This window comes from Macaca nemestrina, chromosome 3 (genome assembly GCF_043159975.1).
Source record: "Macaca nemestrina isolate mMacNem1 chromosome 3, mMacNem.hap1, whole genome shotgun sequence".
Lineage (NCBI taxonomy): Eukaryota > Metazoa > Chordata > Mammalia > Primates > Cercopithecidae > Macaca > Macaca nemestrina.
In genome coordinates, this window is record NC_092127.1 from 41,023,898 (window position 1) to 41,047,600 (window position 23,703).

A 23,703-nucleotide genomic window follows, 5' to 3' on the forward strand; every position below is an offset into this window, starting at 1 on the left:
TTTTAAAACATCAAAAGTAACAAGTGAAATTTTAAACATGACAATTTATATTCCAATGATAATATCAATAATAAAATCAAACTGAAATTAAGAAGGAAAAAATCATAGAAAGCAAACTACATCATGAAAAAGTTCTGCCCCATTGGTCATCATGCCTGGGTCTAGCTCTGGTCCTGCCACTAGCTGTGTGATGGGAAACTTTGGACAAGTCACGGGAAACTTTGGACAAGACACCTGGAATGTGTCTTAGTCAAAGCTCCAACAAATATAAAATGAGTTTTTCGAAATAGATCTTCAAGTTCCTTCCAATTCTGAAGTTGTATGAATCTTCAGATAGTTTACATCAGATTATAGAATGACAGATTATAAGTGTTTAATCATTTTATTCCTGTCCCATTGGTTCTAAAACTGTAACCATTTCTATTATGTCAATTTGTAGCAGCTCATCATATAAATTGAAATACTGGTCCTACAAACTAAAGTATAGAAAATGAATTGATATCACTCAAAACAATGTATCTGATATTCAGACTCTTTAATCAAACACATTAAGTAAAAGCCAGTCTTCCTGGAAAAACTAAAATGATAATTCTTTTCGCTATAAAATTCAACTTTGGTATCCCACAAATTATCTATACAATTTATCTTACAAACAATAATAGGCTTCTATCTTAATTGTTTGAAAAGAAAATGAAATATGAATTATTTCTTCTCATTACTTTTTCACCCATGTTCTAAGAAAAATTTTAATGAAAACAAATTTATTTTCTTGCTTGGGGCCAGAAATAAAACAAAACTACCTACTTCTAATTTTTACAGCTGAGATGAGAGAGTTTAAGCAGAAAAAAATTTAATCATCCAAATGTATTGAGTATTGTCAGGATCAGAGCAGAGCTCTTTGAATAAGGTGACCACACTGAATTAGAAGAATGGCAGCAATGTATCAACTGGATTTTTCTCAAGACCATAGCGAATGTCTTTTTCTACATGCACCAGTTCTCAAAGTGTTCCATATAAAAGATCTATCAAAAATTAACTATCAGTAAATTAGAAAGCATTCTTCTAGTCCTTACACTTTGTTTTACTTCCTGGATGTCCCTAGAAACCAACCTAACTCAGTTCACTCTTATTTTTGCAGCCAAAATATAGCAAATCTGGGATAATTCTAACTTTGATAGTCAGCAAGGGATTATTTGATATTGAATATTCTAGCTACTTCTAAACACTAAAAATAGCCAACTCAAGAATCTCTTATGGAATATTTTCATTGCTTATTTCATCCTTTATTTACAAATATTTATTGCGTGCCCTCCAAGGAGGCACTATTTTAGGCCTTTGGGTCAAAGATCCTTGCCCTTGTGCCTTTGAGAAATCTTAAATTCTAATTCAGGACACAGACAATAGACAATACGCATTACGAATGAGTAAATCCTATAGTGTGTTAAGAGATGATAAGTGCTGTGGGGAAATGAAAAAGTCAAATAGGGTAAGACAGAGAAGGTAGACCAGGATGGTGTGGGCCAACGTGGTATGGGGATTGCTGGAAAGATGGTGCTGTCATCAACTGGTATCGAAAAGTTGGAGAAAATAGCAGGTTGCTCCCGGAGGGGAGGGTCATGGGGCATGTGGCCTGGGGTTTAGATACCAGGAGTTCAGCTTTGGATACACTGAGATTGAGATGTCTATTAGAAAGGAGCATCTGATTATACATTTCATTCTACATTATATTAACACAGAGCAGCAGAGTCATTTTTGTCACACTCACTCAGAGGTTAGTGAATAGTTGGAAATCCCTAAAGGAAAACAAAGAAACAGATGTTCAAATGAGCCATCAGCCTTCTAATGAAAAAGATCTACAAATATTGTAGGTTTTGATATGAATGAAGTTAAAATCTTTTTGTCTAGTATGGACACATCCACATAAAAATAGTTGTACTAGCTTTTCTTTTCAGAAAAGCAGTAAACTTTGAAGGAAACAGACACTTGAGTCCTAAAGGAGAAAGGCACAAACTATAAACCACAGGGAGAAGTTTCACAAAGAGAAGACATGAACTTCCCTGGGAAATATGGAAATCTAACACAAGCGAATTTTCCCTCCCTGGTTGCACAGATTCTTATTGTCCAGAGACCCAGATTCTAAAAGAAAGAATGCTATAACCAAGAAAATGTCAGAAATGACCATGACCTCTTGCTGAAGAACTAATTGTATCAAACTTAAGAAAAGAAAGTTGCTGATTAAAGTACTGTCTGAAAATCTCTGATTTTATGAAACCAGATAGTATCTACAAAAATGGCTGTGTAAGCTTTTAAAAATAAGTATTTTAAATTTACATAATTAAATTGATAATATATTGAATTTTTTCATAAAAAAGATCTCACAGTACTGAGTTGAAGATTTTTAAGAAGTGAATGAGTAAGAGGTTGCTGCTCCCATTGAATAAACTAGAACTTCGTATACCTAGAATATCTCTCCCTCTGTATCACTTTCAGAATGTCCCAACTCAGATTCTCCTCATCTCCATCTTCATCTGTGCCCCAAACCAAGTACCTGAAGGTCACACAACACAAAAAAAAATCCTCTCAAATCATCCCTGGAATTCATACTTTTAAATTACCAGACTCATACTAAACAGTTTATAAAATCATAATGGGTTGGAAAAAATGTATATATACATAAGCGTTCACACAAACACAGGTACTATATGTATACGTATACACAATACATATACAAATACCAGTATATATGCATATATACACATATACACACACATACTATGTATATTCGTATACACTATATATACACACACAGACACAGTATACATACATACACACATACACACACACAAACACTTAGGTGTGTATTTAGTATCTATTCAATTCCTTAGCATCCTTATCTAGATGCATCAGAGACTTGGCATATGTTGCTAATCTACTGATTGCCACAAAGAGTCTCTGAAGTTCAATCTAACTACTGAGATGGCATTTGGGATAATTCATCCCCCATTTCACTATTCACCACAGGAAAATGACCAAAATGTTGGAAGTGATAAAAGAGATTAATTTTAAAGAACTTTTAAGAGTTACTTCTAAGTCTGTTCTTCAATAACCATAAATGGATTTTTAAAGATAACAAAAATGTAATTAGACAAGAAAATTCTATTTGCTTCGTAGCTACAGCCAAACTGAATCAGATTACTCGGATTTGGTCAAGATTTCTGCTTAATTAACATTTTATGATTCATTTAAAACGTCATATAAATTCTAGAGCATTGCTGAGCCAAGCCAGATTTGATCTGTTGGCATTTTATTACATCTGACAAACCACAATTTCATTAGTTTTAATTTCTGTAGTGTTTAACTAATGTAAAAAAATATGTTAGCTATGAGTTATCAAAACAGTTATCATTACATTGCTTTCAGCCTGTTTATTGGAGAGTAATTCCATTCTCTAGCTTTTAAGGAAAAGATGCAACTATCTCAGTTAATTACCGTTTCATTGGTAGTACCCCAAAGCAAGCACAGTTAAGTGTTCAATGTTCCAAAGTGACTGGCAAAGACTTAGAAGAACAAGGACATATAAATTTGCACTAATAAGTTAACTGGCAAAATGGAAATAAATACAAGAAGTTAGTGATTACCCCACACTGAAATGAAAGGAACAGCTGACAGTAAGCACAATCCAAGCACACAAGTTCAACCAAACTTGTGCAAGCAACAAAACACTTTCTTTGGGATTTCAAATGAGATAGTGTGCTCAGATAGCCTCTGTTTAATCACTCTGCACACATTCCTGAAAGGGAAGTATCTATATCAATAAAGGGCTGCAATAAATAGCAACTTTTTATATGTCTTCACTTTTTATAAAATATACACTAGTGAAAGAGAAGAATCCCTTTGTGAATATAGAAGAATGCTTCAAAAAACATGATTTTCCTACACAAATTAGAAAAACTGTCACTGTGACATTGACAAAAAACCCTAATCTACAGCACAATATCTGAGTGATGATACATTATGGGGAGATGTTTCTGCCTATTTGATAACCAAACATTATATGCCAATAAAATGATAAAACACCACAGATCACTGGCACTATTCTAAATGTTACCACAAGTTTTACTATTATTATTATTATTTATTTATTTATTTGTTTATTTAGCTTGGTTGCCTAAAGTCATTAAATAGAGTATAGGGCATATACTCTTCAGAATACAGGTATTTTGGGTTTTTTGTTCTCTTGTGAAGTTCACCCACAGCAAATCATTTAAAAAAAAAAAAAAAGTTGCTGCTTGAAAATCCGGAGGTGGAGCTCAGTAATAAACTGAAACAGATGCTTTGCAGTAAGGGAAGGACAGTGCAGTGAGGCCATCAGTGTTTGCAGGGCAAACACCACATCAGAATGGTAGGTGCAACCTGCATATTTGACAGTAGCTCTATCGTACGTGAAAAATTCCCACAAAGCAAACGAAGTATCTTAACTTTACCTTTTTTCTTATTTAAATGTACATCAATGGTATACTTATCCCTAACTTCAATTTCACCCCTTACCCCTTTACTCCTCTTTTTGGCCAGGATTGCTGGCCAGGATGGTGATAGGCTATAAGGTCTTGAGGACCTGGTCCCCCATTTTACCTTTCCAGACCCATCTTTATTCCTGCCTCCCACATTTCCTATGTCCCCATCACAGCAAGATGCTCCCCATTTTCAGACCCCCACATGCCTTTAGAACTTTTTTGTTTTCAAGAAAATCCATGTCTGGCCTATGCTTCCTCATCCTAGACCCAGCTCAGTTGTCATCTACTGTCTGAAGTCCTCCCCAGTTTCTCCTCATAAAGAGTGGTTTAGAGCAAGAGAGGTAGGCTTGAAAAGCCAGTTCTGTCACTTAATAAGGGTATAACTCTTGATTGACAGATGAACTCTATTTTCTCATTTATAAGATGAGGATATTAACATGTGTCTTTCACTGTTAGCTGACTCTCAGAGCTATCATTAAAATTAGATCTTTAGCACAGTGCCTGGCACAAAATAAATATTCATAAACTGCTGCTATAATTATTATCTCCTGTTCTCCCAGAACACTTTGTTCTGCAATAGTGTTTATCATATTGTGTAAGAACTGTTCCTTTGTCAATCTCCTCAGTGAGATAAGCTCTGCTCAGCTTTGTGTCTCCAATGGCCATTATATGATCATACATGTGTGCTTAATTAATGTATGAACAGTAAAGTCATCACCCCATGGTCTTAGTTAAAGTCCTTTACATTCATGTTTTAAAATACTCTTAATTGAAGCTTTCAAATATGGCTCTTTCTTATTCACAAATACATGGACAAAATGAAAATAGAAGAGCATAGTTTCATGGGATAGTGTTTCAGAAATCAGTGGCACCAGGCACTTCTAGAAGTGGAGAGGAAGGCAGGTCCGAAAATAGGAAGGCACAAGACAAGGTCTGTCTTGGCGAAACTGGGTCCCCCTGAATGTTGCGGCCCTTAGCCAAGGCATGTGGTAGTTTTCACGATAGAGAAGGTCACAGTGAGACATTACAGCAGAAGAAAACAAACCAGCACAGAAATGAATCAGCTGATATAGCAAACAGCATAATTCACAACCTAAGAGTTACAGGAAAAATCAAGCTAAGATTGTTTTCAATGCTGAGTGAAATCAATGAAATTGTATAATTTATAAAGCAAAAATAAGACAAGCAGATTTTAAAAAGCAACTAAACAGAAATACTAGAAATAAAAACTATAATCAGTAAAACAAAAAAATCTTAGTGGACAAATTAAAGAATGGTTTGGGCACAGGTAAAAAAATAATTAATGAATTGTAGAATGGATATAAGAAAGAAAATGACCAGAAATATATCTGGAATCTCTAAGCATAAAGATAATTGCACAACTTCAATACTCAGAAAGGCAGTAGGATATACAGAGATGCTGAAAGTAAATTAAATATGTAATAAATTATCCAGTCAGATTGATTCTTTTCTAACAACATGTAATATTACATATTCAACAACCACCAGGTTATTTATTGTATCTGGAATGGAACTATATAAATTGATTGTAGCATCTAATATTTCCATGAAATAGTTATTTATACTTTGCCTAATATTAAAAAAATAAACTTTCATAATGATATATAATTATTACAAAATCATTTCAGAACTTAAGGAGGATATATAAGTCAGGCCGCCTCAAAAAATATCACACAGTGAACATAACTTAGAAACTTTAGGCAACCATATAAGTAATCTCACACTTTGTGATTTCTAGTGTAAATTATGAAGAAATCATAATTAAACTTGACCTTTCATGCTGGAAAAACTTTAAAGCACACATGATAAAAGAAAGATTTTCATTCACTTCCTTAGACATACAACTAAGAAAATTTCGGAATCAGAGAGAGGGAAAGGGACAACCTTTTGTAGTCATTTGGCCTTTAGTTAGGGGCCGAGGTTCCCAAGTGATTTCCTGGTTGCAGAACAGGGCTGCATACACACCTGTGGGATGGTGGTACTAGTTATAGAACTAAAGCATCCTCATATGCAGCTTCAGGAAGAGCATAAACTTCAAGAGCAACTTGTTGGAAACACATGATGACCCAAAATGCCAAACTGACAAAGATAGAAACAGAAAGATCCCATCTCAAAGGTAAAAATAAAGGAGGGGCTGACCCCAGCCCCTTTTTCACCAATATCAGAAATGCTTTTAATATCAACATGAAGTTAGAGAGGACGTAGACATTTTACATTATCTAACTTCAGTTGTAAAAGAAAATACTGGGAAATGTTCTCCAAGACTAAGTGTGATGCAATAATAACAAGTATAACAACTCCTTGCATTTAGGTAACATGATTAGAATTGGAATTCCATTTTCTCATCCCTACTTCCCTGTGGATAGGTGGGGCATGCTGCTTGTCACCATTTTACAGGGAAAGAAGCTGAGAAACCTAGTGGTTAAGAGACTCGTCTTGTGTTGCCCAATGAATGAACCAAGTAGCATCTTTTCATGTAACCATAAATGTGGTTGTTTTGAAATAGCTCTTGCTCTTAGGGAGGACTGGCGGCAGAGCAGGAAAACTCACCTTTGTAAGAAGAGTTCTCAGTTGGCGTTGGGACAGTCTTACTCTCGCTGTGTCCAGAACCGAACTCATCAACTTCCTGCCAGAGCTCACAATCTATCTAGCTGCTCAACTTTGACCTCTCCTTCTCTATCACTTCCCAGCAAGTCTGCCCTCTAAATATCTCCCAATACTTCTCCCCACCCCACTGCCATCGTCATCACTAAAGATCCATGATCTCTTTCGTGGATTACAGGCATCCCAGCCTTCAGACTCACCCTCTTCAATCTACTTCCTAGTATACTGTGACAGTAATTCTTCTAAAGCGACATCAGATAAAGACTGTACTTTTCTACATTCCCCTCAATGAAAGTTTGACCTCAGCGTAATGCCCACTTTGTGAAATGGCTTATAAAGGAGCCCTAGTTTATCTATCTGTTTTCCTCTTCCATCACTTGCTCCCTTACTCACTACATCCCAGTCGCACCACAGTTTGTCTGTTCCACCTGCCCTTTCATCCTTCAAAACTATGTCCATGCCATTGCTGCTGCCATGAACGCCCTTCCTTTCCCCAGCCCTTATACTAGTCAATTCCTATTCACACATCAAAGCTCATCTTAGCTGTCATTTTCTCCAGAAACTCTTGTAATATTGTATTTGCTCTAACTTGCCTGTATTTCCAAACTGACTGTATATATTATAAAGGGAGGGTATGTGTCTGACTTATGTACCACTGAATCCCCAGTGGCTTGCAGTGCCCAGTAAATATTTCTCTTTATTTAGTTTTTAAACTTGCACTGGGATATAGAATAGCTAAAAACATGCCCAAATCATAAGTAAACAACTCAATCCATTCTTACAAATTGAATGCAATCTGTATCTAGGACCCACATTAGGAAACAGAACATTGCTTATACCTCAGAAATTCCCCCATGTGCCCCTTCCAAGCCAATACACCACCATGGATAATCACAATCCTGATTTATAACAGCATACATTAATTGTATTTGCTTTCACTTTACAAAAATCATATAGTACATTTGCTTTTGTGTCTGAATTCTTTTGTTCAACATTAGGTCCGCAGATTCATTCATATCATTGCATGTGGTCATGCATTTTCATTGCAGAAGTGCCTAATATTTATTAAGTGAAGATAATGAATGAAAAAACAATCACTAAAATCCAAAAGAGGAGAAAAGTCTCCACGTGTCACAAAATGAAGGAAATGGATCAACTCCAATCTTCAACCTGAATCCCCCAAAGTAACAGGAGATATAAGAAATGGTATAATAATATGCATCCCAGGACCCTTTCCCATGTCATAATAGTAAATTGAAACATCAGCAGCAATAGGATCACTCCTTTTCTCTTGTTTTATCTTTAAGGTGTGTCACTTCTATAATCAGAATCACAGAGCCAGGTGCAAAGGGCATCATTTGAATTATAGGATGGTGACTGGAACACACCTTCCTGGATGTTACAAGCAAGAAACACAGACGTTAAATGCTGACTTACTTCCTGTTTTTGTGCTTTACACTATCCCTTTTAATATGCCAAACGGTCTATGAATCCCATCTGTCAGGAATTAAAGACGTACAATGCAAGTAAAGGAAGTAGCAAATTAGAAAGTGATAGAACAGGGGCAGAATACAGGGACAGAGGGAGGATGCATTGAGAACATCAGGCAGGGATCCTAGAAGGATTGTCTTGGTCCTCAGCTCTGGCTTCAAATGAAAATCACTTGGAGGAAATGCTGATGGCTGGGCTCCATCCCAGACCAATTGTTACAGGATCGCTAGGCATCAGTATTTTCTCAAGCCTCCCCAGGTGGTTTGTACATGCAACCAGCTTTGAGAACCACTGGTTTAAAGCAAAGACTAGAGGGAGACAATAAACAGACACACCTGTAGTTGTTCCCAAACTTTATTATAGGGAAAAGTCACCTGGAGAACTTGTTTAAATTGTGGATTCTCCCAAAACCACCCCACCCCAACCCCAGAAGATCAGATTCAGTTGGTCTGGATGAGCCTAGGGCTCTACATTTGCCACAATCTCCCCAGTGATCCTGAGGGAGGAGAAACCCCAGGGAAAATATGGCTAATGAGGATGAAGAAATAGACGAGAGGTGGAACTTCAGTGAAGAGGAAAACTCTTCCTAGCCTTGGTCCAGAGCGAGCACACTAAAACTCTGTCCTGAAAGAGGTAACAGACTTTATTTTTTTCTTAAAATGAAGTTTTGTATAGATGACAAAAAATATGAGTACTTATTAAAATTTCATTTGCCCTTAAATTTAAATCTCTCTGAAAGAATGTGAATATACTGAATGGGCACCAATTTACCTCTTCACCTTCCTTTCCTTTACACAATAGTAAACCCACCATGCCAGTCTGAAAGGGGCCCAGTATTGAATAGTTTCTAAAATGCATAACTTATAAAGTGGCAAGCTCTATAACCATGAGTGTGCTTTAATAGGATGATTCCATGATAATAAGCATCCTTTAAAATTAACAGATAGCTTTTAGGAAAGCCAGTGCAAAGACTTTATTTTTGCGACCAAATGGGGAGGATACATTAAATGGCCTCTGAAGTTCCTTTGATTATAAGAGATGAAGAACTCAATTTGAGAATTCCAGGGTTGTTTTTTTTTTTTGTTTTTTTTTCCGCTTGACACCTGCTAGATCATTCAGTCATCTGCTTCCACATTCCAAGAGACTGCAATGTAAAAAGTAATACAAAGAGCAGCTACTGCACAAGATATTATTCGACAAAATGTAAGTGAAGGGTGCATCCTTGAGCATGGGAAGAGAGTCCCAGCCCACCTAAATAAGGACCAGTAGGCAAGTCACATTGCCTACCCCTGAGTGGACCTCAGCACAGGGCTCAGCCGTTCTGGATCCCAGTTTCACAGTTTTCTAGCCTATAAAACTGAAGTGACTAATAGCAGCTACTATATTCTGAGCTCCTGTGTACTAGGATTTTTGTGTATACCTTTTTGCAATAATTCTGTGAGTTATTATTATCCCCATTTTATAGATGGAGAAATTCAGACCCTAAGATAGTTAGGCAACTATCCCAAGGTCTAGTTCTTGAGTGGCAGAACAAGAAGCCAGTTTTACTATTCTTAAAGCCCTAAAGTTCCGGGCCCATGTCTGGCTCATCGCGGCAGCCCCTAGGTCTTGTCCACGCGGTACGGTGCCTGGCACACTCCGGACATGTCTGCAGTCCGTGAATCAACCCAGGTCCAAAATCATTTTCTTTATCCTTCCAATTCTTCTATTATATATGCCTCAAGAAATGGACACTGGTATGAATATCTCAAAATAAATTTCCTAGACCCAAGATTAGAAACATTTCAAAAGCTCAGTATTTGGTTTCAGGAGAGTTGGGAGGGGGAGGATTGCAAAGGTTTTGGGTGGCAGTTTGCTGCAGTAACCAGAGAATAGGATGGAAAGAGCCTAGATGGACTCTCTTCCTTCATTGGTTTTGTGACTTTAAGGCCAGTTAGCTAATCTTCATTTCCTCGTCTGTGAGAGGCAGTGTGAATCCAGTGATCCTTGTGGCTCATTCAAACACTAAACTTTTATTGTACGCGGTCCTTTTTATTTTAATAAAACGCTATCCACCACCCCTGTTTCACATGTCCCTGAACATTCACTCACCTAGGAGAAAATCTGTCTGATGTGCACAGGAGTGTCTGTAAACAAAGTTGACTATTCAGACCTTTTGCATATTATACTTACCTGAGGATCTGCAGTTGTTTTTCTACTCTATTTTTAGTCTGTAGGTAGTCTCTTTTTCCGACGACAAGGAGGGATAAATCAAATATTATATTTACAGTGAGCAAAATACTCCCATTTCACTCAACATTCCTTGAGTGTTCTTGTTTACCAAGATCAACCAACAGTACATTTGGAAAACTATAGAAAACTGTGCAAATAGAAGTTTTGTTAGACAGCTGGCATGTTCAGGAAATGGGAAGGGTCAGTGAGTCAAAAATTACTACAGATTTAGAATGTTACACTTAATAATTATGGTCATGGGGTAGCTACAGGATAGTTCTTAGAACAGTCAGATAAGTAGACATGGGGATCTGGAGCTGCCTACAGACCACCTGGGAGAGGGAATAGTAAACCAAGCTTAGGTTAGAGGTAGCTTTTTTGCAATTGGACTTTAGAAGGTAGTGATTACTTCTCTATCATCTATTGGATGTTCTCTTTTTTCCATTCCACTTCTCCTTTCACTCTTTCAGTTTGTCTGCATCACACATCTACTATGTGCACAAAGTAATAAAGATCAAAGAAACCACAGAAAAAGGACCAGCTTTTTTGGAGGGGATGTGGGGGAGACATATACATGCAATCAAGTGCCATAAAATAATACCAGCACTAAAAACTCAGACTTTGGAAACAAACATATCTGGGTTTTAATCCCAGCTCTACTAGCCATGCAAACTTGGGCAAGTTGTTTATACTGAGTAGAGCTTCCTCATCTGCAATAAATGTTACAGCCCTTGCTGTGTCTGGATTTTTGCATGCTTCACCTTTCCAGTTTGGAGCTCCAGTCAGCTCTGCAGGTAGAGATGAAGGCATCAGAAGCACAGGTGTGGCTGTGATGATGACGGTATCTGTTTCATAAACCTTCGGTACTGACTTAAATAGATAATATGTGTAAGGGAGGTTATGGTGCCAATTTTATATTTGATCCTTCCAAAAGTAGTAGCTGTACAAGGTGAGCAGAGATGAGAGGGTAATCCATTTTAACCAGGGCTGCAGTTTAGGCTTCCTAGATTCGTAACAGGCTCCACTGCCTTTGACTCCAAAGAGCATTCTTTTCTTCTTAAAACTCACTTGATTTTGTTGCAATTACAGTAGCCTGATTCAGTATTTCTCTCTTGAACTTTTCACAAATCCCTTTGATTCTTTGACTCCTATCTCTCTTGTCTCTTTACAACTCTTCCCAAGTTGTAGTCCTCGATCCTTGCATCTCCTGTCTTAACCATATTGCCTCCCATGGGTCATCTGCCACACCTGTGCTTCTGATGCCTTCATCTCTACCTTCAGAGCTGACTGGAGCTCCAAACTGGAAAGGTGAAGCATGAAAAAATCCAGACACAGCAAGGGCTATAACATGCTCCAGAGAACAAGGTGCTGGGGGTGGGGGGGTCCAAGAATGTTTGAGCTCATCCCAAGTACAGGCCCTCTTTGCTAAGGTTGGCCTCTCCTGTCAACTTCCCTGCATGGGAGGAAACACTGCCATGAATATTTTCCTAAAGAATTGTTTTTATTTGTTTTCTTTCTCCATTCTGGATCTCCCTGTTACCTACTATCTCAAATATGGCCTTCTTGCAGGGTTCCTTCTGTGTACTCAGCCATATATTAACCATCTCTCCCCATCAAGCCATCCCCTTGCTTTCAAATTTGGTAGCTTGTTTTTTCCAAAGCAATAATACATGTAAAAGTGTCTAGCACTTTGCCAGGCACAAAAACAGTGGTCAATGACAGCCCCGTATCAATCCCAGCTTGATTTGGGGAGGCCATAGGAACAGTTTTGTCAGTTGTATGATCACACAGGTGTGGGTGGGTGTCTTTTTGCCATTTCCCAGTGGTGACTCCACATTTTCCCTGCTTCCTTCCCACAGAAGCTCCCAGAAAGGGAGCCCTCTTTTCTTTCCCCTTAAAAAAGAAGACTTCTGACTTGTCTCCTCATAATACCAAGAATCTCTAGACACAGGATAGAACCCTAATAGAGGGAAAACAACTATCGCTCAGTTATAGGTCAGGATATTTATAGAGTGTAATATACAACCTTAATGGAAACCTGTGGGAAGAACAAGCAATATTCTAAACAGTGACTTGATCCTTTTTGTACAACAGAGAGGTTTTTTTTAATTGCACAGTTAAATCTGGGTCTTTTGGTTGGAAGGACAGTGAGATTTATGCTTCCCTGGGAATTGTATCTTCTCAACTACAAATCTCAAGACCTAGCTGGCATTCACGAGAGGAAGAACCCATCCTTTCACTCATTGAATAAATATGTCATGTTATGGCCACAGCCCTGTGGAAAAAATTTCAAGAACCTTCTATTAAAGAAGACTATCCAAGTATGTGCATTATGCAAATAATCACCTTCTGGTAAAACATAAAAAGAGAAGTATATGGCTTGCAGGGCTGAAGCAAGCAGGAGATTATATGTGTCCAGAGATCTTTCAATATCTCAATAACAGATACACTGTTATTTGAACTGGAAAGACAGGTAAGATTTTTGACAGAGAGCAGGAGAAAATTTTATAGTCAGAGTAGCATGAGCAGAGAAGGGACATGGGGGCCTGCACAGGGGAACAGTGAATAGTCTGGTCTAACGAGGATGTACAATATATTTGCAGGAGTAAAATAAGACAAGGCTGGAGGGGGAGGTAAAGGTCAAGACATGAATGACCTTAATTTACAAGCTAAGGCATTTCGCTATAGTTTAATGGTAAATGCAAACCCACTGAAGGATTTTAACAGCCATGATCTGCATGGTGCTTTATGAAGCTTAGTCTCCCAGATGATTTTAAAATCTTTGCCTATGAATTAGCTAAGGTCCTCACCATGGCTTGCTGGAATTATTGGTATAGTAAGCAGTCACCCATCCAAAACCAATCACATGGGAGTACACACAAATAAGTCAATGGTTTGTTGTGTGATATCTTTGTTTAACCTACCAACCTCTGTTGTAATCATGTCTTTACCTAATTCTTCCTTCTATTAGACTGTAAGTTCCTTGATGGCAGACCAGTACCTCACTGGTCTGTGTATCCTTCTTCTCAGCACAATATTGACACACAATAGATTGTGATGTTTTGTTCATGCAGTGAATGAATGAGAGCATGCAGGCAAGAGCACCATTCATTGGAATGAACCAAGTGAGAGATCAAGGCTTGAGCTAAGGTTGCAGCCTTGGGAGTAGACATGAAAGACACTGCAAAAATAAGCTAAGTCCTGAAACACTGTCTAAAATAATAGTGAAAAACATAATCCCATTTCCTATTTTGTGAGTTATAGGCCACCATAGTATAAAATGACTTGTAGAAAATATAAGAAATCTTTTTCTACACCTGCCTCATGTATGCACGCTTAGGTGCGCATTGCATACACAAGCATGCATGCAAGCACACACACAGCATCCTTGATTCCTGGTTTTACTACAATTAGAAAACAAAATAAAACAATAACAATGACTCCGAAGAGCAATGGGAACCAAAAGAAGCAAATAGATAACAGGTTCTTCCAAAACAGACAAGGACCTAAGAAATAGTAATGATTAAGAAAACATACTTACAAATAGTCATGATGGAGCCACTGATCTAATCTTTTCACCACCAGAAAAGAAAAAGGTTGGGTTATCATCAGTAGTGGAAAAATGATGCTAGAATGGCTAAAATCCAATACACTGACAAGAAATGCTGGCAAGAATGTGGAGCAACAGGAACTCTCATTCATTGCTGATAAGAATGCAAAATGATAAAACAACTTTGGAAGACAGTTTGGCAGTTTCTTACTAAACTAAACATACTCTTACCATATGATCCAGTAAATGCATTCTTTGGTATTTACCCAAATGAGCCAAAACTTACGTCCACAAAAAAGCCTGCACATAAATGTTTATAGCAGCTTTATTCATAATTGCCAAAACTTGGAAGTAATGAAGAATGTCCTTCCCAAGGTAACTGGATAAACAAACTGCGATACAGACATATGATGGAATATTATTCAGCAATAAAAAGAAATGAGCCATCAAACCACAAAAAGATGTGGAAGAAACTTAAATGCATATTGCTAAGTGAAAGATGCCAATTTGAAAATGATGCATACTGTATGATTCCAACTATATGACTTTCTAAAAAGGCAAAACTATGGAGACAGTTAGAACAGGAGTTCAGAAGGAAAGAGGGAGGGATGAATCAGTGGAGGACAGGGAATTTTTAGGGCTGTGAAACTGTTCTATGATACTGTAATGGTACATACACTTCATCATACATTTGTCAAAACACAGAGAATGTACAGTACAAAGAATGAAACCTAATGTAAACCATGAACTTCAGTTAATAATAATGTATCAGGTCAGGTGCAGTGACTCACGCCTGTAATCCCAACACTATGGGAGGCTGAGGCCGGTGGATCACTTGAGCTCAGAAGTTCAAGACCAGCCTGGGCAACACGGCAAAACTCCATCTCTACAAAAATTAGCCGGGTACGGTGGCACATTCCTGTAGTCCCAGCTACCTGCAGGGCTGAGGTGGGAGGATCACTTGAGCAGGGGAGGTCAAGGCTGTAGTGAGCTGAGATGGCGCCACTGCACTCCAGCCTGGATAACCGAGCAAGATCCTGTCTCTAATAATAATAAGAATAAATAATGTATAATATTGTCTTCATTTTTATCAAATGTACCACACTACTGTTAATAATGCAAAAGGTTCATAGCAGAGGAAACGGTATGTGTGTGGAGGAGTGGGGTATATGGAAACTCATTGTACTTGCTGCTCAATTTTTATCTAAACCTAAAACTGCTCTAAAAAATGAAGTTCATTAATTTAAAAAAAAAAAGAGACGAGTAGAATTAATTCTATACTATTATATCACACTGTCCAAACATTTTGAAACTGATAATAATCTGTCAATCTGTATCAATCTTGGTCCAAACAGGAAAATATAAACCACTGTAAGTATTTAAACCAGAGAAAATTTAACATCAAGAATTGGTTATATAGGTAAGGGGGAAGATGAGAAATCGAAGTAGATACAGACAGGCCAACTGGGATAGCAGGAAGCTGCTACCTCCCTAAGCTGAAAAGACAAAGAGAGGAAGACATGTTATAAAAGCCAGGCACTTGGGCCATAGAGAAAGCTGGAACTATAGCCACAGACAAGGCACTGACACCAAACTAGATAACATCTGAGGAAGCAAAAGATGAAAGAAGCACCATGTTTCTACACTCCATCCACCCTTTAGTCTCTCATAGTTGCTGTTTATTAGTGAACCATGCTATCATGGGAGGCTGGACAACGGGCATCCAGTATCGGCTGCCCCTGTGATGCAGACCAGAATAGGATAAGGGAAGGGAAAGGATCAGGGCTGTCTGTCCCAAGACTAGCATGCCATCACACACACACAAATGATAAATATAAGAATAAGGCCTCTCGAGGCTAGCTAATCTGATTTTTAAAATGCTTTGACCTCGGCAGTACATTAGGAAAAAGAAGACAAACCTAGAATATATATATTAAGGCCCAAATTCGCAAAGTAGCAAGAGTAATTTATTCAAACTACCAGTCACTTCTCCCCAGCCTCCATGTCATTTTGTATACTATCTACTCCCCACCAACCCCCAGCTCTAGGAAGGGTGACTTGATTACATGACACCTGAGCCAATCAGGGAGTCTCTCTCCTAGGGAATGGCAGCCATAGAGACTGAAGACATTCTGCCTATAATGACAAGGAGAGGGGAAACAAGGAAAAGTCAGACTTTCTAGCTCCCAGAGAAAGATCATGAGATGTATCCCATTTATTCGAGTGAGTTTCAGTGGGTTTCTGTTTATGCTAACATCATCCCTCAGATAGTTAGCTATGAAAAGAGCTATTTCAGATTTTCAGATTGAAGCTTTTCCTTTATCTGTGATAACAGATATGAGATTTATGACAGGGACATCTTATTATAGCTTAGCATTGCTTGGACCCAAATCATCAGAGTGTATATTGTATATATTTGCAAGGGATTCAGAATAACAGAGCTTGGACATGGGTTGCAATCAAAACAAAGCTCAGAAGAACATAATGAAGTAAAAGTTAAGGTTACCAGCTGTCTCACAATCAATAAAAACATTTTCTAAGCCAGTTGTAAGAAATATTCAAAAACACAGGTGCAAGGAAGATGTCCAGGCTGTAGGAGGAAATGTTGAAGATATCCAAAGGCAATTTTTAAAAATTATTCACTGAAAAGCCCTATGTCAGTCTTTTTTTTCAAATGCCGGGGCTTAAAGGAGGCTGTTGATTTATAATATAATAAATTATTTCAATAGCAGCTTATTATCCTCCACATTTTTCTATTTAACTTCCCTTAAAAGTTTTCCCCTTTATCCACAAAAGAAATTCTAGAATTGAGGTGGAATAACTGAGCCCCTCAGTGCCTATCATGTGGCTTCCATAGAGAGGTGTATAGAAACACATGTTTGTGTCTGTGTATGCCTGTTAGGCCAGGATTTTCATCTGATTCTATCTTGGGGTAGAATATGACTTTACTCACTTGTATATGTCAATTTGACAATTTCCCATAATTATAACATCATAAAAAAGCATTTATTTTTTTTAAAAGTCAAAAGGAAATTATTATTGGAAAGATAAAGTTGGCATGATTATGTGATGAAAGCTCAGACTGCTAGAGCAGCAAGCAGCATATTGCATATGTTGCAGCAAGATATATTGTATTTTGCTTTATAAGATATACAAGATATATTGTATTTTGCCCACCTGTGAACAGTTATTAAAACTATTACAAAGAGTGCATATGCCTTTGACAAACCAGAAACACACACAGTGGAAGCAGCACATCTATTAAAACAAACTCACTGTCCATAGAGATAAGAGTAATCAACTGGTGAGGATTAATTATATCACATCAGGAAAAGTTAATTTTTCAAAAAATGATTCTCTTGTGAAATGGTTTCCAAACCTGGCTAATCACGAGAGTTCTGTTCTTCAGTAGGTTGGGGAGAAGCCTGGTTTGGACTAATGACTTAGAGTATCTTCCAATTATGGGCTAATAAATAGTAAACATATTAAATCAGGAAATCCTACAAAATAATCAGGAAATACTGGTGATGCCAAAATGAAATTTAACATGACTTAGTCAAGCAATAGCTTTACCTTCTTCCTGACTGCATGGGTGTTTGGAGGTAACATGTCCCCTGCTGAGTGCTGTTTACAAACTGCAAAATCTTATGCTTATTTTGAAAGATATAGAATCATCTGGCTGCTTATTTCATAAATGAGGAAATAAAGTTCAGAGAATTTTGAAATGAACAAGTGCTTTGAGCATCAAAGTGAACATAACATACTCTATAACTGAACTTTAAATATGTACAAGTCTGTCTTTTATCCAAAAGAGACAATGTTCTTTATATCCCATGAAAATTAGCAGCAGATCCTGAATCTCTTGTCAAATTGGAGATCTGTTGCTGGATAAGTATATATCTAATAGAGAAATTCTCCTTTTTATCCCCGTCATATATAAAACTCCTAAAAGAACTCTTGTAAAAATAAGTACTATTCTTTTAAGAGCTATATTACTTTAATCAGATTGCATGTGTACTGCCTTCCTCTTGTTAGAAGAAAAATACCCAAATTAAGAGTTCTTCTTTCTAGAAGATCTTAACATAGAAGTTTTGTAGTTAAAGACATTTTTACACTCTCTGGACTGCATTTTAACAGGAAGCTATTTTTAGAACAGTGCAGTATTCTATAGTCTGTCAGGTATTTAGATCATCTTTCAACAGATGTCATTTTAAAAGTCACAATTTTGTATACATTATCTCATCTGATCTTATTTAAAAACCTTTGAAGTGGGATATTTTAATCATGTTTGCAGATGAGTAAAATGAAACTTCAGAAAGCTAAAGCAACTCAGACTAAGAGACTCTAAGAAATGACTAAATCAAAGCCTACAGCAGAATCACTCAGTGGGTGAGGGAAAGTTTAAAAATCAGATTCCTGGGCATTGCCCAGTGCTGCTGAATCAGTCTCTGAGGGCACAGTCCAAGAATCACTGAGATTGTCTAATCATTCCCAAGCTATTTTCTGTGTCCTGGGGCTCTGCAGAGGTGGCTTAGAGACTGCTGGAGAAGAGAGCTTAATGGCTGTCCCAACTCAGCATTAAATTTTTTTTTTTTTTTTTTTTTTTTTTTTTGTAGCCCAGGCTGGAGTGCAGTGGCCGGATCTCAGCTCACTGCAAGCTCCGCCTCCCGGGTTCACGCCATTCTCCGGCCTCAGCCTCCCAAGTAGCTGGGACTACAGGCGCTGCCACCTCGCCCGGCTATTTTTTGTATTTCTTAGTAGAGACGGGGTTTCACCGTGTTAGCCAGGATGGTCTCGATCTCCTGACCTCGTGATCCGCCCATCTCGGCCTCCCAAAGTGCTGGGATTACAGGCTTGAGCCACCGCGCCCGGCCATAAATCTTATATATATAGGTTTCTACTTATGATTTCATTTGAGAAAAAAAAAAAAAAGTAAGGAGAGTGTTCTACTGTTAAAAAAAAAAAAAAAAAGCATCAAAATTTCTCTGAAGAACCCAGTCCCTTAAAGGCCCACCATCAAACAGCTCATCAAGACTAATCCAGGTTCCGATGCTTTGATGCCTGTTCCAGAGTTTTCCCCATACACTACAGTAAATCTTTCTGCTGTCTAGAAATGTGCTCAACCCAAAGCCTCTGCTACTGCAGAAGATGTACAAATACCAGATGCATTCATGTAAATATAAAATTAGCACTTCAATGGAGCTTTCAAACCATAGTATTATGGTTTTCACATGAACCACTAGATGAATCAGGCAGACTGTGGGAACTTCAAAGCAGGAAGACGAAGACTTGATGGTTTGAGTCCCTGATATTCACTGTTCCATCATTAGAACGCTACTCCAAAAGTAGACGGGCCTCTAGCTGTATCTTCCCCCTTACCCTACTTCCCTGCATCTCTGTTCCCTTGAAGGTACAGAATGTCAGGGACAGGATCTTCTTTTCCCTTTTCATTAATTTTCTGCAGCCTGTTTGGGACAACGGGGTCCATGAGTTCCAGTGAAAGTTCACAACAGCACCAGGGTCAAGCTCAGTGTTTAGGCTGTCTTTTGCTAGGGATTCCAATCTAGGAAATTGAAAATAATTAGCTAGGAGGAGGAAATTCCAAGGAAAAATAAGACTCACCAAATATTTCTACATTTCTATACATGCCTTGACCAAACAGAACAAGCATTTGATAAGTAGAGTTCCTTGATTCTCTCTCTCTCTTTTAACCATGGATTCTTCACACCCCTCATTAAAACTGTACATGAAACCTCCTTAGGTGTGGTGATGTGAAGCAACTGTATACCTTGAGATCCATATTCTGTGACTGGATTGCATAAAAATATTATAATAATAATATTCAGCTAAGAGATTTATAGTAAATACCTTTAGAAAGGGGTAATGTGTATATATATCCACTTCTTATCCCTAGTTAAATATGTAAGTATCTGAAGTGCATATTTGTACTAGAGACATAAGGAGCTCTGCATAGACTCCATCGGCCCCTTAAGCCCAGGGAGCCATGGCTTGTACCACATGACCTCACAGGCACCTACATGAGATCAGGTACATCAAGGTAGACATCACTGCAACCTATGGGTGGGTGGTTTCTGTTGCATAAAAATACTCTGAAGATGAAGTCTTGACATGTAGGGAGACACTGCAATGACACTGAAGTCAGGAGAGAGCAGAAGCTTTAAATAAACAGAAGAAATCTTCTAGAAGGAAGAAAGCCAAACAGACACCCAGAGAAAAGCTAAGATTCCGTGAGTGAGATTAAGAAAAAGCAGTTTAGAACTTTTCCTGCTCAATGAGTTTCCTCTTCTAGTTCCAGAAAACCTCTGTCTTTCCAATAAGACCCTATGGCCTGCTTTGTTAGAGTGGTTCTCTATTCCTTTCAACCAAAAAAAAAAAAAAAAAAAATGCCTAATATTTAGCAAGAAGAAGGAAATAGCAAGAAATATTTAAATTGTGTTTGATTTTACAAAAGAGCCTTAAATTTGGAAACTCCTGACTTTACAGTGTTCAAACGATCTACTTAAAGGTAAGTTTGAACTTCCCATTGAAATTAAATTATCTGAGTGTGGTTATGTTTTTGTATGTATTTGTGCAATTTTAAAAGAAAAAATGATGCTACCTGAAACAATAAAAATCGGGGCCATGATGCTCATTGGTGCTTTCATTAAAAAATTTAAAATTCACTGGCCAATAATGTTTAGATCAAGCTTGTCCAACTCACTGCCCACAGGCCATAAGTGGCCCAGGATAACTTTAAATGCAGCCCAACACAAATTCATAAACTTTCTTAAAACATTATGAGATTTTTATTTATTTATTTATTTATTTATTTATTATTTATTTATTTTTTTTACCTCAGCAGCTACCATTAGTGTTAGTGTATTTTATGTGTGGCCCCAGACAAGTCTTCTCCTTCCAATGTAGCCTAGGGAAGTCAAAAGATTGGAAACTCCTGATTTAGATTATTCAACTATTTCATATGTTTTCCCAACAAAATAAGGAGTTTAATTTGAACAAAACTAAGTTACCAATTCAGCAGGTTGAGGGTTAAATGAAAGCTTAAAAAGTCTATGAGTTTTCCACAATTCTTTTCTTCTTTAATTTTTCACTAATCTGATGTATCTGAAAAGAGTCTGCCCAAAGTTTTCAAAATAAAATTACCTCCGGGCTTTGACCATGCATTTTTCAAGCATGGATAATTTAAATCTAAAAGAGATTATTTTGGAAGGCTTTGAATGACCGAAAGGAAAGCTTATAATGAAAATTACTTTCTCCATCTAACACAGCATTGTATTGTAATATGGAATTCTCACATACTCAAATTTATGTAGCTATTTCCTCATATGCTCCCACACAAAACAGAATCTAACTCAGAGCTTATTATGGTTCTAGGGACTGGGCACTGTGAGAGCAATCAGAGCTCAGAATGTACCAGTGACTCTGCTTCTAACACTTTACATGACTTGGACCTATGTTATACCGATTCTAATTTTATTTCTGTGAAAAATATGGAATTGATTAAATTGGCAGCCACTTATTAAACTTAAAATGACATTTGCCTTTTAGCTAAAATTTTCTGGGGGCTCATTTGGAGATGGGAGTCATTCAACGTACACTGTGTAGAGCAGCTAAGCTTTCTAATGAACTGTATTCCCTTTCCATACCATGGGCATAATGGGAGTAACCCACTTAGAGCACCACAGAGGATAATTCTTTATCCACTATAATAAATAGGGACTACTATTCAAAATCAGCTCTAAGGCCACATGCTGCACAAAATGATATGATTTGAACTCCAAATACACAAAAGTCATCATTGTTCCCCATATCAACTGGCACATGGAATAGAAATTGGAGTTTTGACCCACACAATATTACAGGAAAGATTTTCAGTATCTGATAAAATGGCAACCAGGAGGGTTTGAGGCTCTCGAGTCTGAACTTAATCCTGGAGAATACCAACACATAATACCGAGGAGACGGTGGGTAGAAGGTGGTCATGGTAAGCCAGAGGTGGCTGAGGGTTACAGGTGTGCAAAATACTTCTTTAGTTCAGAAGGAAGATAGGCTATAGAAACTTAAAAATTAATAAAGAAAAATAAATTTAGTTATGAGCCCTAATTGGTTTGGTGTATCCTCAAGAAGAAAAAAAAAATAAAAGTATAACTTTAAAGTCAGAAGAAAATGCAACCAATAGAGTAGAAAGCAGGAGAAGAGGCAATAAAGCAAACACAGCATAGAAGATAACGTGAAAGAAACTAAAACATTTTAACAGAAACTATGATCAATGTAAATGATTTAAATGTGCAAGCCAAGAGAAAGACTTTTAGTTTGGACTAAAAAGGACAAGATTTAGCAGTACATTGGGCATAGAAGGTACACTAAAGGCAGTCAGATATAGGAAGGCTAAAAGCAATAGAACAGAGGAACATGTATCAGAGACGTAAGATGAAAGCTGAACCTTAAGTTTCAGCCCCAACTTTAAAACAGCCTGGATGTCATCAGTTCCATCCTCACAACAAAAAAAAAAGCCAAGCAAACAGAAAATCAATAACTTTTCTTGAACTCATCAAAGAACTGAGTTTGCAAGGCAAACTGCCTCTCCAAAATCTGGAGAGACAAATCCAGAGCCTCACAGCCAAGATCCACCTGCCTGGGGCAACAGCCACTAGTGCCATAAACTGGTAGAAATACTTAAATGGCAATTTCGATGAATTGCTGGAGGCTGAGTGTGGACTAGCTTGGAAGAAATAATTGCCTGGGCTCCATGGGCTTTACCTCAAGATGAAGATAAACCACATTCTGGGCCATAAGGTACATCTAACCAAACTTAAAAGAATAAGAATTATACAAAGTGTGTTCTCAGACTACAATGGAAATGAACTAGAAATCACTTGATGAGAGATAGCTGGAAAATCCCCAAATATCTAGCAGGTCTAACAGTGGAAGAGAAACACTAATCTTCAAGAAATACATCCAGAGCCCTCTCTGTTAATAAAAGTCCTACTCTTATGAAGAAATACTTTATCAGAACCTTGTCCAATGGCTGTAAGGGAGATTCCTCTCACTTCAGCCCCCTTTAACCTTCTTAACTCACCTAAGGGGGTGACGATAGTGCACACCTGTAATCCCAGCTACTCGGGAGGCTAAGGCAGGAGAATCGCTTGAACCTGGGAGGCGGAGGTTGCAGTGAGCCGACATCGCACCATTGCACTCCAGCCTGGGCGACATGGTGAGACTTTGTCTCAAAAAAAAAGAATACATGTTTGTGAATGTCACCAGCCAAAGACCCAGACTACTAAAAGATTAAAA

At 37.8% G+C, this 23,703-nt stretch overlaps 2 long non-coding RNA genes across 3 annotated transcripts in view; one reads left to right on the forward strand and one right to left on the reverse strand.

The window, feature by feature from the left end:
* LOC105463450 (uncharacterized) overlaps positions 1–23,703 on the reverse strand; it is a 163,637-nt gene that overhangs the window by 84,480 nt on the left and 55,454 nt on the right. The gene's annotated exons all lie outside the window — the stretch shown is intronic.
* LOC105463449 (uncharacterized) overlaps positions 9,064–23,703 on the forward strand; it is a 45,139-nt gene continuing 30,499 nt past the window's right edge. Inside the window, exon 1 of the long non-coding RNA XR_976336.3 lies at positions 9,064–9,263. This is a non-coding gene — a long non-coding RNA (uncharacterized lncRNA). The remainder of the gene's footprint in view (positions 9,264–23,703) is intronic.